This window comes from Anopheles coluzzii, chromosome 2, assembly GCF_943734685.1.
Source record: "Anopheles coluzzii chromosome 2, AcolN3, whole genome shotgun sequence".
Lineage (NCBI taxonomy): Eukaryota > Metazoa > Arthropoda > Insecta > Diptera > Culicidae > Anopheles > Anopheles coluzzii.
Window position 1 is genome coordinate 35,134,650 of NC_064670.1, and position 16,657 is coordinate 35,151,306.

At 44.0% G+C, this 16,657-nt stretch overlaps 1 protein-coding gene across 3 annotated transcripts in view; it reads left to right on the plus strand.

Moving 5' to 3' along the window:
- LOC120950635 (protein obstructor-E) overlaps positions 1-16,657 on the plus strand; it is a 113,713-nt gene that overhangs the window by 35,518 nt on the left and 61,538 nt on the right. The window contains exon 1 of one of the 3 annotated variants that reach the window (XM_049605059.1): positions 13,058-13,063. The exons of 1 other annotated variant lie outside the window; for it this stretch is intronic. The gene's annotated coding sequence lies outside the window, so the exon portion shown is untranslated. Of the gene's footprint in view, positions 1-13,057; positions 13,064-13,090; positions 13,097-16,657 lie in introns of those variants that run through there. One more of the 3 variants, XM_049605060.1, reaches the window with a different exon arrangement.

Sequence of the window (16,657 nt, forward strand, 5' to 3'; positions counted from 1 at the left end):
ACATTAACGTCTTTTATGAAAAGTCACTGTGAAATATATTCACTCAAGTGCTGGATTGTGATATTAGCTTAGTATGAATTTGATGAGAATGAGAAGAGTGCACCTTAATCGCCGGTCTGTTTGCAACTGTGTATTCGTTTGTCCCATAGTTCATTACAAAGTTCATTCGTGTAGTTCGAGCAGTTCATTTCATGCAGTCCTAATTAGTCAAGTAGTTTTATCTATATCCTATAGTTTAGTTTCTTCTAATTCGTATGTGTTTTCTTATTTGAATCATATTCGAAATACTAATGCTAACCCAAAATCCAACAGTCACTCTATTTATGTTTGACGGGTCAAGTGGAATTATACGCATATAATAATACAATGACAATAATACACTATATAGGAACAGAAAATTGTTATATTCATCATTTTAAGGCATTTATTGCCAAGTTTTTATTTTTACTATAAATGACTTTAAAGGTCATTTGCAAAAACCCAGACATTCCAAATACCCCAAACGACGACAAAGTGTAGAAACGAACGCATTGCTGGCACACTTAATTTGATACCATTTAGAGCACTATCAGGCGCCCGTAAAGATTACATTAAACGGCGACATAATAGAATACACCGGGACCGACCGGCAAATGATGCTCCCGCTTTTTGGCGAAGGGAGCTTTGGCAAGCGCACCGAACGAGGAAGGCCGATCCCGTTCTTTGCCGATCGTTTAATCACTACCATCTTCCGACCCTCGCCGACCAGGTTGGAGATAGTTCGTAAACAGCGAAATAAATCTTGCACGAAACAACCTTACCGAGTTTAAGGGGGTTACATAGGGCAGCGTCTAAAGCAGCGCACGACTTCAGCCAGCAGGCCAGAAGAACGGGAGACAAACGACAAATTCAACGAAAATCACATCACAGACACACACACACTTACTGTCTCACCTACATACACAAAACAGCTCTTGAGTAAAGCTCTTAAGCCGCACTCTTAAGGGTGTTCGGGTGAAGATGCCACCAATTTCCATCGCAAGCTGCGTGGACGGCAAAAGATGACGGAGAGGGAAGCGGTCTGCGGGCCGTGCATTGGACACACCAGGGTAGTGAGATCAACGACGACGACGACGGCGGCCAGGACGATCCGATAGCCCCGACGACTGATGGAGCACCGGGCGCACAAAAAGGGAAGTTTTTGTCGAAAATCAAATTACAGCAAAATAATCACATTTATATTGTTAATGGACTCGGCATTAAATATGGAAACGGAATAAGCTAATCCATTTACTAAGCCAAACAAGACAGTGCTGCCCGTGACGTACGTGTGGTGCCAAGTGGGGTGAGCGAAGCAGAGAAAAAAGGGGCCCGAGCGAAGTCCGCTAGTCTGCCGTTGGCGGGGGTAAAAAAGGGATTGCTGCCATGGTTGGCGCGCGAGGGCGGCCAGAAGCATGATAAGATAAGTGTGTGAGGTGATGTGAATTCTCCAAGAACCCACCTTTCCGCTGCTCGCGCGCCGTTTCGTACAGAAATCAAATGACCAGCCGAAGGAAGGGCGCATCATCGACTCCCAAAACTGAAGTACAGCAAGCAGGGTTGTAGGACCAACCATCATGCTTTCCATTCCATGTACCCGGTCGTAGTTCCATGTAGTGCTATTTCCTTCGAGTACTTTTCACGCCTCTGCTTTGCCGACATTCGTCTTCATCTGGCTGGTAGAGGTGCCACATCTATCATTGGCATTGGCAACAAATGTTCCCATCCTCCCTCTGCTTACCCCTCACTACCGTGGTGGTGGTTGGGCGTAATCCAGCAACGATTTTCCACCACCGCGGCCGGGGAAAAGGGAAGGGAGGCTCTACCGACATCCAAGAGCGCAACAGAAGCGGAAAGTGAATTATCGAAAAGTGTGCCAAGGGATGAATAATTTAATTCCTGCTTTCGAGACTTCGGAGCCGTGCCTGGACCGCCGGGGCAGCTTGCTTCGCTTCGTCTGTCTTCGATTACATTCCGATGGTGTTAAGCAGCAGCCCGGCATACACACACACTCACACATAGGACATGCTGCACAGCAATCGAGAGGAGAAAGGGATGATGTACAAACAGATACACGGTAGAAAGAAAAATAGAGTGAGAGAGAGAGAATTATAAAGAGAAGGTAATAGCAAAGCGTGCCGAAACCTGGTGTAGGATTAGGAGGCATTTTTAGGGCTTTTTGGCTATTACTCGATTGATTAGATTTTCCAATGCGAAAGCCAATGCGAATGCACCGTGGGTGGGCTATTACGCTAAGCGTTGTTGCAGGAAGGATTTCTATTTTTGGTTTTGTTTTATTCGTGTTGTGCTCTTGTTGTGATAAAATTGGCAGACCGAACTGGAAATGTTGCTTTGATGTTAGCTACCAAGCGAGGAAACGAATGGAAAAAACTTAGCTTGTAGCTGTACATTTGTAACGTGCAGCTTAAATTATTGCGCAAAAGAAAATATGCATTGCTTGTTGATAGTGTGTTACTATAGGGGAAAGCGGGGCAAAATGGGCATGTGGGGCAAAATGGGCACCCTCTATTTAAGCATTATTTGACTACAAAGCTACTTTCCAATGCTCAAAATGTATTCATTAGAGTGTTTTATGAACACCATGTAAGTTTCATAACCCTAACACAAAAAATAACCAAGAAAAGTGCAAAATAAGGTTTAGTAGCATATTGATGTAATTTTTGTCACTTCGAAAATAAGCTTAACCCAGTGTCACAGGGATGCGTTGAAGTTTTACATTATATATTATTAAAGATATGATATTTCTATACAATTTGTCTGAAGAAAGCAAGGCGATCGAATGCGTATTTTTACTAATATAACATAAAATACAAAAATGCTTCACGTGGGGCAAAATGGGCAGTTACGCTTGGGGCAAAATGGGCAGATACTTTTGACAAATGGCGTTTGGTAAGGCTATGGTGTTGTATTTGTCGCCTCAATAATGATAACAGACACAGCTTCAAAAGAATCGATTTTGTAGATTTAAACGTGTAAAAACTGTTTTAATTTTGATAACATATTTTTGGAAGAATTTTAAGGGCTTTCCTGACCAGCAAAACAAAAGATAGAACGAAAATACAATTCACGAAACGGTGCGCAAAAGCATAGACCATTACCTAAGCGCAGTTGTTGTGGCCCATTTTACCCCAGTGTTTTGACGTTTCACTGTTTATTTACATATGCCCATTTTGCCCCAGGGCTATGCCCATTTTACCCCGCGTGTCAAAATAGCTTCTCGTAAAACATCAACTTTTATTTTACACTGTTTTCATGATTTTAAGTTGTTTTCATTCTATGTGGCAATTTTAATCCATAGATAAATAGTGGAGGCATACAATAATGCATGAATAATTGTGTTTTGTGGCATATTCAATGGAATATTCAGTAAACTGCTTAACATGCCCATTTTGCCCCGCTTTCCCCTACCACATGTTACAATATAAATGAATGTTTGCTAGACGAAAAAAGATAAATTCAAAGTAGATTTGCAATGGAGGCGCCTTGTACTCTGTTTTATATCAACATAACATGTACTATTTTATAATAGTGTAAGCAGTTAATGTAGAGTATATACATTTTTGCTTCCTGTTTTAAAAGTTTGATCTTAATAAAGACTACCACAAGCATATTCCACACAATGACCGTTGAATAAAATTGAAAGGTTTCATCGATCATCTTCCTCGGGCTTCGTTGTGTCTTTGGAAAACATATTACAAACGGTACGAGAACAAACAAATTGATGTCTATTAATGAAAACCTTATCATTGAAGGAAATATAAAATTTTCGTGGCCGAAACATAACACCAACCGTAGTTCAATTGTCGCTGCTATTTCAATTATTACTTACTTACTCATCCGGCGATACCTCCGCTTTGCGGTCTTGACCTGCCTCAGGAGTGTCCGATACCGCTCACGGTCTCGCGCCTTCGTCTGCCAATCCATTATTTCGGTCTTAATGGCGGACGCCTCCACGCCATCTTGCCACCTGAATGTTGGCTTACCACTGTCTTCACTGTCCTTGTGGATGGCTTATAAATACTTTACGGGCTGTGTCGTCCGTTTCCATCTGTACAACATGGCCAGCCCACCGAAACCTGATGAGCTTGATACTCTGCACGACAATGAGGTCGCCGTACATCTAATATAGCTCGTCGTTATATTGGCACCTCTATTCTTCTTCCACAGACCAAGAATCCTTCAGAGCATCTTCCTCTCGAACGCGGCTAAGAGGGTTTCGTCAAATTTGGACAGTGACCATGTCTCAGAGGCGTATGTGAGTACCGGTACTGTATAGGCGCTATATAGTCCCAGATTCGTCCGCCCTCACAGGTTCTTTGAGGTGAACTGATTGTTCAGGCTGTAGAATGACTGGTTGGCAGCCAGCATCCTTTCGCGCAACTCAGCTTCCATGCTGTTGTCGTTGCTGACCTTTAACCTAAGATAACTGAATTGTGGGACAACTTCAAAAGTGCGTTCACCTATCTGTACGTCACGCCTACGTAGGTTCTGATTATTTAATAGGGTCGCTGATGTTGCCATCATCGGTTTGGTCTTTGCCTCGTTTATCTGCAATCTGAGGTTCTCTGCCGCCTGCTCGATCTCTTGGTATGCTTCAGCTACATTGGAGAGCCGCGTAAGCCAGGATCTGGATTACATTATAGAAGATAGTTCTTCTAGTCTCCATCCTCGCGTCCCGGATGGTCCTGTCTAGCGCCAAGTTAACTAATTATTACGATTCTAAATATGATGATGAACGAGGAATTCGTGTGAAAGAACGGTTGTAGCAGTATCGAAAATAAAAGCTTTTTCTCATTAGGAGCAGCTTTATTTATGCAAACAAATGCAAATAAGAAAAAGTCTAAAGAAAAAAGAAATTCGTTAGCTGCTCTATTTGCCGTTCAATTCAAACTGTACGAGCTCGCCGCGATACAAAGTAAACAGTTCGTAAAGAAATGTATGGAATGTGTTTAATTTGCGTGAATACACTAGTCACGTTACACATGCACGTCACTACATGGCCAGCTGAAACAGAATAGAAATACCTCATTTCCCTCTTTTTACTCTGTTAATAAACAATTCATGATTATACATCGCCGCACACGTGATGGCACAATAAGCTAATGCGCGCCGCGACTTACACACTCAATGCACAGTACAGCTGTACCGCAGAAAATTCGCCAGCGGCACCAATTGTTCTCTCCTTTGCCAATTGTATGGTATGGCCGGTTTAAGCGTGCCAGTAGCTTTTCACCGAAAAGAGCGCGCGAAAAACTGCGGCGCTGCTTTTTTTTTTGGCCAAAATCACTCCGCCTGCCGCGCTGCGCTTTTGTGTTTGGGAATTTATGTTTTCATAATGAGACCAGTACCGGCTAAGAGTAGGAAGTGTTGGTAAAATTTCGCGCTTCGCGTGTGTGTGTGCTTTTGTCGGTAGAGGAGAATGATTTTATTTTTACGTGCGCCCCACCCCAAAGACAATTGCTGTGTTCGTGGGCTTAAACAAAATGCACACTCAAACAGAGCACGCACACACATACACAGACAGCCCAGTTACGGAGGTTCCTCTTCGTTGTGACCGGAAATGGTTCCTCTTTGGGGTGGCTTTTCCCGCCCTCAACGATGATCATTTGCCGGTCGGAAGGAGCGAAGCGTTTAAACAAAAAGCGAAAACAATCGTCGCTCGTGCTTTATTTGTTCGCGTTGGTGCTTTCCGGTACCTGTACCCGCTACAGTTGCGCTGGCGAATGGACAATTGTGTCCGGGTTTTATAGAGAACAGTGCAGGTAAACCCTTTTGCCATTTGAGATACACTTTTAAAAAAAAAAAAACCAACTCCACAGTTACCGGGGAGCGTTATTGGTGAGGATACGGTCCAGTATCCTACATGGTACCCGATAGAGTATCCGGAATCCGGTGTCTCAACTCCAAAGCGCCCGCCGGGAAAACCTTAAACCGGACAGGAAAGACGGAAGTTTGTTAAGAAATAAAACTTGGTGCACCCGAGCCCCCAGCCATGAGTCAGGATGTCACTGTGGATTGGGTAGCAAAGGAGCAACGAACACACAACAGTTGAGCAAAATATTCCCTAGTCTCTCGAAAGTGTGTGTGTGTGTGTGTGTGTGTGTGTGTGGGTAAGTGGCTCAAGATCAGAAAACGCTTCCACTCAGTTTGCGCGGGGAAAGCCTTTTTTTATTTGTGCAAGCAAAGTTGAAGAACATTTAGTATATAAAAAAAGGAGAATGAGCGAAACTAAATAACAAGCTTGAAGAAACACAACAGTTATACTGCGAAAGGGATGCTTTAGAGGAGGTGGGAGGCAAACTAGGTAGGAGTTTTGCTCCTTCAAAATTCATCTCCCGGTGTCCGTTTAGTTCGCAATGCTATCGAAAAGTTTGCTACCAAAGAGTTTTGCGTGGCGTGGCAGTTTAAGTTTTTTTTTTTTTACTTTGCTCGCTTCGGCCAGCTTTCACTAAAGAGGCCAAAAGAACCCAAACCATGCTCTGTGCCTAAGAGTGTGTAAGTGGATGGTTCGAGGTTCAGGGACTACGGTGTGTATGTGTGTATTTCGTCTTGCAAAAGGTCCCTCTTCCGGTGTGCCGCAAGCACTCGACTCTTCGACCCGGCTCGCCTCGCGAACGAGTAAAAGCTAACGGAAACTACTAAACAAATACCTTAGTGACGCTGGTAGCTAGTTTGCACCGGAGAAATGCGCCGGAAAGTAGGCAATAGACGGACAGAGAAAAAAAGAACACACCAAAACTATGGTTATAAAACGGGTATAAGGGATCGAGCGTATCGCACGGTGTTTGCAGAGGGAGGGGCAGCAAGAGAAAGAGAGGAACGGAATAAACGTAAAAACCCGTCGGAAAGAATTATATTTCTGGAGCAGTTGGTTCGCAAAACGGACTTCACGTTCCCGAAGAGCATGCCGAAAAATAACACCAAAAACAGGAACAGGCCGAGCCGCTGGACCGGAACTGAGGGGGATTGGAGGGGGATGTTTGAACAAAAAAAAAGAAGCACATTCTAAGGGGAGGGAAGTACTGGGGAGCTGTGGGGTTTTGTAGTTTTAAGCGGATGAGCAACGTGAAGAAGGTCGGTACAGTAAGACGAAGAGTCACCAACACTGCTGCGTCGCTTCCTTTTTGACCCATGCGGCGGAAGTATTCGAGCGTGGTTACCGCCGAAACTGTGGTTGATTTTTTGTTTTGTTCCGCACTGCCCGGGTGGGTGGGTTCGGGGTGTCGAACACCCTGGTCACAGATCGGGGTCCTGGTTTTATGTTACGGACAGCAAACCACGACTAGAAATTTCTCACATCATGGACCCAAACACACACAGAGGCCCAGATAGCGTAATGGAATCACGTTTTAAATTTAAAGCAAAGAATTTATTTCTCGTTACTCGTTTGGGGGGGCGTACTTTTTTTTCTTTTATGTACTAGCCGGTCGCCCCAAACCGTTCCTCTTCGTTGGTGGAAGGACATGCCATGGTCAATAGTTTATCACCCGACCGCGCTTTTCGTTTTGCATTGTGCTGCTGATCGGTTTTTCGCGCGCGCGCGCGCTTTCTCGGTTGAAGAATTACTACGATCGCGGTGGACGTGTTGATGGAGAAGGAAAAACCCTTTCCTGTGCGAAGTAGTTGGTGCGAAAATAATCCAACAAGAAGGATAATATTTTACCCTGGTTGGAATTTGGCAAGGCATACTAGGTTATTTAATTTTTGGGTATGGAGCTAATAAGCTAACATAAATTCTCCTAATTTTATTTTAAATTTCTTATTTTACATATTGAAAAGTGCAGTAGCATAGTAATATTAAGAAAATTAATAAACTTTTTCTACTGTCCTTTTAGAATAACATTATCCAATGGGTATTTAAATCGGAAAATTTATTTACAATTAATAAGATCTTATAGTGCTGGTTATAATTACAGGATGGCATCGTAGAAGTGATACACCTATTCGAGTGCTCCTGTATTGTGTTTTTTATCACTGTGTGTCAAACTCATTTGCATATTTTGACTGCTTAATTTGTTTACTATTTATCGTGAAAAACGTAAACTTAGTGTTCACTTCAGTGTTCTCATATATTATAATGAATTCAAGTCGCAAACAAATAAAAATCCTGCATTTGCATGGATTGACAAACATACAGAGTAAGCAGAAACTGTCTCATCTCAATTTAAGTCAACTATTCGTCTACCGGACCATCAAGCGATACAAGGAGACAGGCACGGTTGTTCCAAATAAGAAACTGGACAAAAAACTGAGTGTCCGGACTCCAGCGGTGATCAAAGCGGTAAAGGAACGTGTGGGGCAAAATCCAGCTCGCGCGGGAAGAAAAATGGCGCGTTAAATGAACGTGAGTCACTTTTCCATGCAAAGCATTCTGAAAAAGGACCTTGGTTACAGAGCGTTTAAAAAGCAAAAAAAATCACGGCTTAACCAGCAAAACTATTACCGAAAGGGTGATCAGATCTCGCTTGTTGCTGAAGACGCACGCAGGCCACAACATCATCTTTTCGGACGAAAAACTGTTCACTCTGGAGGAAACTTTGAATAAGCAGAATGATCGTATTTATGGAGCATGTATTCGGGATATAACAGCCGTCAAAAGAACAGTCGAACGGCATCAAAATGCGTCAGCTGTGATGGTTTGGAGAGCTATCTCGGTCAAAGAGAAGATTTCATTATTTTTTCTCGACAAAGGCGTGAAGATCAACAAGGAGAACTATTTAGAACACGTTTTTCAAGGCCACTTGAAGCCATACGCTAAGAAGCTTTTTGGCAACGACAGCTTTTGCTTCCAACAGGATTCACCTCCAGCCCATAAGGCTTCGATCTTTCAGAAGTGGTGCAATGTGCTTTTGCTATTTTTTATCAGTGCATCGGAATGGCCTGCGTCGTCTCCATATTTGAACCCGTTGGACTTCTGCATATGGGGATACATGCTTTAAAAGTTGGGCGACCTCAAACATTTGCATTTGGACGGATTCAAGAAACGGTTGTTAAAGATATGGGACGAAATGCTGGATGAAGTTGTGCGTGCGGCCTGCAACGATTTCCAAAAGCGCCTACGGGCGGTTATCAAGTGTAAAGGTGAAAGGTTTGAAATAAATTAAATGAAATGCAGGTTTAGTACCAATAGAAGCTATTTCAATCGATTCCTAAGAGAAATCAATCCTGGTGTCAATTTTATTACAAAAACAAATTGTATCACTTCTACGATGCCACCCTGTAGTGATATCTTTGGATGGGCAAACAGAACGTTCTGAAGTTTTTGTCTTGTTCTAAAGAACAAAACTATTCTACTGTGCTCAGTATACCCCATTCCTCGTAATGAGTCTTGCATTAAAAGGAAAATCTTTTTGCGTTTAAGATAAGCATACATTATTAACGCTTCTCAGAAGGAGGATTACAGACGTTTTCATTTATTTCTGATGTATTCATTTATTCGCGTGATGTAAGGGATGCTTTCGGAACAAATCATTTATTGAGCTATTGTATGTGTAACCTCATCTTCAATACACAATTTAGCCATGTACTAACGCCATTCTACTGGCATCATTGAAAGATGTCACCTTTTTAATTTCTTTCTTGCTTTATTTATTTCTTCATTTTAGTGCAAGTGTCTGCTTTTGTTGCTTAACACAATGCAAAACCCATGCAATGCCATGTAGTTAATGATAATTGTTCATTTATGCTTAAAAACAAACTAATTAAACTTACAAGTAGTAAATTATTTTTTTGGCCATAGCGAGTGCATCGAGTGGGAATCAATAAGGGGATCTCTGGGACGAAGTGATCGCGAAGGAGCATAGAGATGTATCTTGGCTAATAGGTTGAGACAGGCAATTTCACAAAGAAAAACAGACCAGCAATGAAAATAGCTTGGGTTTTATTTCGTCGGCAATATAATCCAGTAATTGATATCGTACATTAAATGATGGAACTAAAGTAGTAGATTAACCAAGAAAACATTTAAATGTATATCTAAAAACAATCTGCTAACGTTTTCAATTATATCCATCACAATATTACTAGTGGGATGCCAAACCACACTTGCATATTCGAGCCAATAGAGCACACTTAATTTCAGTAGAGCGTAATTAGTCAGCAGTGATTTTACAAAGGATAGCAAAGGCCGGTCTCGTAGTACAGTCGTCAACTCGTACGATTTAACAACATGCCCGTCATGGGTTCAATCCCCAAATAGACCGCGCCGCCATACGTAGGACTGACTATCCTGCTATGGGGGGGAATCAATTAGTCACTGAAAGCTAAACCCACAAGTGGGTACAGGCAGGCCTTGACCGACATCGGTTGTTGAGCCAAAGAAGAAGAAGAAGAAGCAAAGGCCATTGTCTATCTAACAGACTCTTAATAGCTCATTGTGCGAGATAAATCGACTTTCGTTCTAGAAAACAAATTTTGCAATGTGTTTTACCAGCCCCTACGTGGTTAAAAAACTGTTCATCTGGGCAATGTACATGAATGAAAAAACCATTTTCTCACTGAAGTGAGAAAGTAATACTCTTGCTTGACACTTGTGATCCTATTATCAAATTTGTATACAGTTCGCCATCAGTGACGAGGTTCTTAATCATCACCAGCTCTTTATTAAAATATGACACCTTTAAAAATTAAAATGCAATGAAACAAGACATCAAGCAGTTTTCACTCCCAACAAATGATTGCCTGGCGCAGTTTAAAGTGGCACCCCACAACCCTCGCTTTTACAAACGAAACAAAATTACCGCTTAATGAAGCCACGCTACAGGCAAAGCCATTCATTTCCCCTCGGTGTGAATTTAATGAAGTAATCTTTACAAAAACAATCAACAAGTCCTTCCCATTCCCCGATCCAGAACGAAGCCATCAACAATCCGTTTGCCAGTCGTTTTTCCCCTAAGGTTTTTGTTGCTACTGTTACGTTCTTCCATTTTCCCATTTGACAAACAGAAGCATACGAGCCACGGGAAAACAGTGTACGTCTCCATCAATCATTATGCCGTGGGCGGGCGGAACTTTGCACCTTGCCTGCCGGCCACAGCGACGACTGTCTCTTTTTACCCATCCGCGGTGGGTGCAAGCGCAAACGGAAGGCGCGAGCGAACATTCTTTCATCGCAGCAAGAAATCCCAAGCTGGCCAAACTTTGCGAATAATCATTTTTTCGCCTACCTGCCTGTTAACCTTTCCCCTTCTCTCACTCCATTTCCCTCCAAACTGGGAACTGGGCCCGAAAAAAAAACTGAAGCAGGAGAAAGTTGCACTCAAACTCAATCGACACTCGCTCTTAATTACTTTCGTACATTTCCTCCCGGATTTTCGCCCGTTCCATTTGGGATGGCCGGAGAAGAGGGCAAGAGATTTGAGACCAAAGGGCCAAAAGGTGCAGCAGCAAAAAAAGAACACACCAACTGGAATGTTCCCCAAACCCGACACGTGGAAAACAATCACGCGGCACGGGCAAGGCAAGCGGACGAGTGAAGTGAAGAACGTGCAGAGCGAAACAAAAAGCGGTGGACGGAAAATACCTTCCGTTGTGAAACGAAAACACAAGCATCAATAAATAATCATCTAAAGTGATAAAAAATGTAATTAACAGCAACTAATTTACTTTCTTTCTTTGGCCGTGTTGGTTTCCCGCTTCTTCGTGGCGCTGTACACGGCGGGCAGTGTACCAGTTTGCCGTCGGCAGGGTTTTTCATATTTTCCATCACCATCCTGGTAGCATAGCCGGTGCTGCGATGCTGGAGGGGATGCCCCACGGACACAAAGGATCATGTCGGCGCGATGAAGTCAGCAGAACGGCAAATGGACGCTTGACCGTGTGGCGGTGGTGCTTGTCGTGCCGGCAACGCGGCAAACTCGAGATGACTGGTGTGAATTTGCTCATCTGTGCTTTCAACCTCACGATCGTTCGAGCAGGCCAGTGCAGAGAGAGAAAGAGAGAGAGAGAGAGAGAGAGAGAGAGAGAAAGAGAGAGAGAGAGAGAGAGAGAGAGAAAGAGAGAGAGAAATGGTATCCGATTTTCCAATACTGCACAAGGTCATTATCAGCCTCCAGGTAGAGAAGAGGAGGGACGAATGGGTGGAGAATGTTCTATACAGGAAAAATTAATAAAACAACCAACCAGTGCAGCGTTGGCGCGAGAAAAAGGTAAATAGTGAAATAGGAATCGCTGGCCATGGACTGGCAAGCAGAGCGATCCAAGAGCAAGAGCAGGAGAGAAAGCACCATGCTGGAGGGAGGGCAGGATTATTAGGATGTTGCTCGACAAACGGGACACAAAATCGTGTGACGTTGCGGGACCCTGTCAGTTTGGCAGGTTGTCTAGCTGCTCGACAAACACAATTATCAGCGGCTACCGTGGCCTCGTGGTGATCAGCTTGCTGCACCCGGCACTCGTTGGTGCAGTGCAAAAGTGCGCTATGCTAGCAACACTGAACAAGACGAAAAAAGAAGACGGCCTTCCATTACCGTTGCTTTCGCTGAACCGGGTTCCAGTCGCTCGTGAAAAATCGACAAAATTGAGAAAACGTGTGCAAATATTTGCCAGTAATTTCGATCAAAAGTAAATTTACCTTCGTTTTCTCGCGAGACTTACCAGGGCGCCAAAATGTGTGTGTGTGTGTGCCTTTGAGAACGCTCGCGGGTTCCCTAGGCGTAATTCCACGTGTGTGAGTGTGTAAAGGAAGGAACCACAAGCAGAAGTCGCATTGAAACGATGGTGCTACTCCGTGCCAGTGGGCCATGGTAAGGCAACAGGACGAGGCGTTGGATTTTATTTGGCAAGCGTGACAGCTTTCTCGCTGTGGCAGTGGCTGTCGCGTGGTTTTTGCGGTACAGGGTATGATGTATGGTCACCTATTTACCTCCCTGTTTGAAACTCTGGCAGTGCTTTGCGTGAATGTGTCAGCCACGGGAGGCAAAATGTGTTACAACGTTTGGCCAAACTATGGATTGATGACTAGGCACAAGGTTAGCAGAGAAGTGCGTTTGTTGAAAAATATGTTATTCTTTTATGGAACTTGTCATGAATCGTTTTATAACTTTTATGGAACTTGTCATTTTTTCGTTGAATAAGCATTTACTTTCCAATTTATTTTACTAAGCGCAAACACATTATGTTAAAGCGAAGTAATGAGGCGTTCACATCAGATTGTATTTATGATGAGTAAGCGTTTGCTTGGTAATCCTTGAATCAACTCTAAATCAATACCGCAACGGCAAAATAAGTGATATTAACACAGTGCAATTTATCGGAGCATGCGAGACGGCACCTTATCTCGGCTCTGGATTGCCGCGAATAATTGTATGTTGTTTGATAGCTGAAAGGAAATTTGATGTTGCAGAGACGGCTTGTGGGCTTAGACTAAACTTTATTTTCCAATTATTCTTACTCTAACCTATCTCATCCTAATCCTACCATCAGCACTAGTGGTACTTTACTATTCCTTTACTTAATAGCAGAAGTTATTATTGAAGAGGCTGTAAAAATGATTCTACAGAATATATTAATTTACGAACTGATAATTGTCATACAATAACCATGCTAAATAAACTATTTCTCATTATTTCCATTCCTCTAAATACTTTCTTAAATCAAAATCATTGAAAGTCACCTCGGGAAAAGCTTTAGCGATTAATTATGACTTGAAATGTTCACAACAATATGAGCAAGCTTTATTTATTAGTTTAAACCCCTGCTCCAAGGCAAAACTCATCCACTGTGCACAGGTACAACAGCTGTTCTTGTTCCAGTTAAACGTAGTACATATTTTGGAATAAAGTGTTGTTTTTTTTTGTTTTTTTTTTTTCATTTGTATGCTGAGCTAATGCACCAAAAGAGATGACGCAAACCGCGCGCACCTGCATTCCCGATCGATGGAGGTCGCATGGATGCTGCTCGGTGCTCGGCACTTGAAACATAATTGGCAAGCACTGTAGAAGCTGGAGAGGGCGGGAGAAGCTTGGCTGACGTGAAGCCGGAATTTGATTAGGCACGCTTGCCCGGATTTGTGTAAACGAAACAACCCACCGCGATCCGCAAAGTTCGAGCGACTGAATGTGAAAGGTTAAATTGATTGACACAAATTGATTCTCCGTGGCAGCGAGGCGCATTAATCGATAGCGCAATCGTGGGGCTCGGGCTCCCACGCACACATACACCCTGTTTAATGCACGGTACATAGGCTTAAATTAGGAAGACGGATGTGAGCGCGAGCGGAAGAGCACGAACGAATTTTACATTTTCGGTGGTTGCATGTTTGCATGACACCTTTTTCACCGAACTGAAAGCAAACAAGTGCTGCACATGGAATGCTTACACATTCCATAAAACATCGTCAGGCGACAGTCGCTGTGTGCGCGCGTGTGTGTGTGTGTGTATGTTTGGGCAAACAAATTCAATTGAAAAGGTTTCATTGCTTTACGAAATACAATTAATTCCCTCTTATACTGCGGAGAAGGGAAGGAGCGTTTCAGAGCCACCCTGTGCAAGCGAACTCTAATAGGGAAAAACCGCCTGAAGGTAGGCACCACGCTGCACACCGATCGATACGGGTGTTCGAAACGTCTTCTCAGCGTGTGGGCAGGAATTTAACTTTATTTTACGTTGCATTTTCACTAGAAACCTGCTACTGCTGCTGGTGCAGTAGAAACTTTCAAAACCCAAAGAGATGTTTCTCTTACCAGACACCTTTGGCTGGGACTGCTTTATTGTTTTGCTCACGCTCTTTGATATAAATATCAAATAGCTATGATTTTGAGCATCCATAATTCGATCACAGCTCCGTTGATGATGCTCCCAGGAAGCGGCAAGTCTCTAGCTGCCAGTGCCAGTATACCACACCTGGTGCTGTCTTCGTGCGAGCTCGAGTTTCTCAGTCCAGACGTACCAACCTTCTCCGACACCATTCACACGGATGTTGGCGTGCGTCTGTCCGGTAGCCGTATCGGTTCGAGGTTTATGCACTGGCTACTACTACGACGGGATACGAGCGCTCGGAGCTAGAGCAGGATTCAATTTCATTACATAACCTCAATCAAACGTCAATTTCCTGCAAACGGGCCCAGAACCAGGTAGGGCGGTAAGCAACAGCAGCAGCAGCAGCACCACCACCAGTGGCTTAGTTGTATTGCAAATCACAAAATGCGATATTTGCTGGGAAAATTAGATTTCTTCATTTTACTATCAATCAAAAGGACGAGCGGCGCCCGGGCGCCAGTGCGAAAGTGTGGGACTGTGCTGGTGATTAGAAACGGACGGATAATAGGGGCTTGCGGGGCACTACACATATCAAAAGGCGCAGGTGGCACTACACAATCCACCCATATCGGCAACAACACCGCCCGCCCGTCCACTCGCTCGCTCGCGCGTCCGGAATTCATTGGATGGAGGCGCCTTTACCGTGCTTGTGGAGTGTTTGTCTGCGGAAAAGCGATCGAGATATTTGCACTATCTTGAAGCAGCCCTTGCCCAGGCGGAGAAGCGCTTCGATAGCGTTAAAGAGAATCTTGATAAGCTACACAGTGGCATACTGCCAGACAAAAGCTGCCGTACGGCTCGGGCCCAGTGTTTTGCTAGTATTCCAAACGGTGTGGTGTGTGCGTGTGTGTGCTCAGTGTGTAGCACGGTTCGGGGGAGGCGATGGTGTAATCCTTTTGAAAAATCCTTTTGATGTCAGTGTTTATAAGTTTTATGCTTTGCTGCAACAACAAAAACATCAGCATTACACCCATCACACTAACACTCACGTACTCACCTACTTGGAATCGTCGGGGTGGGTGCGGACGATATGGAACGAGTTAAGATCAAAGTCAGCCCTCGGTGTAACATGGACGTATGTACCGTGTGTGTGTGTGTGTGTGTGTGTGTGTGTGTGTGTGTGTGTGTGTGTGTGTGTGTGTGTGTGTGTGTGTATGTTTGTGTAAGTGCGAGCGCCAAAAAGCCATTGTACTTTCGCGTGCTGTGTTTTGTGCGAGTGAAGTTCGCTTTTGCAAGCCGTTGTTTGGCCTGTCGCCGACAACGGTGGGCGTATGTGGGGTGATGAGCGCACCGTAACGACATCCATATTTTCTCTTCCCATCCCGAAACCATTTTGAGCCCCCGTGTCGAAAGCCACTACCCGCTGACTAGCTCGGCAGTGGCAGCGACACCAACAGCAAACAATAAGTAGTAGCACACCTTGTGTCGGCGTGGAATGTTGCCGAAATCAGGAATCAAAATCGCTTTGATTATGTTCTGCCCTGAGGTAGGCCGCGCACACCCCACGGCCGCTGTGTGCGTCCGCTCCGACCGTGCGTAACTGATCAAATTCCAATATTTGAACGATGTCAAAGAAATTGCACAAAGCATTCACGAAAACGCGTCGCCAAGAAAGGAAAGATGAAGTCGACTCCCCGGAATGGAACGTCATTCCCGACGTCCCTCCAGCGACTCTCTTCTTGGCACTGTGTGAATACCATCAGCACACAAACAAGCGTATGAGATTACGCAAAACAAATCATCGGTTTTTGCGGGGCATGATATTCACGCACCAACCAAAAAGAAAAAAAAAACAGATTCTTGCAACACTTGGCAAACAAGATCAACACTTTGGGATGGTGAGTGTGGGATTCGCACACAC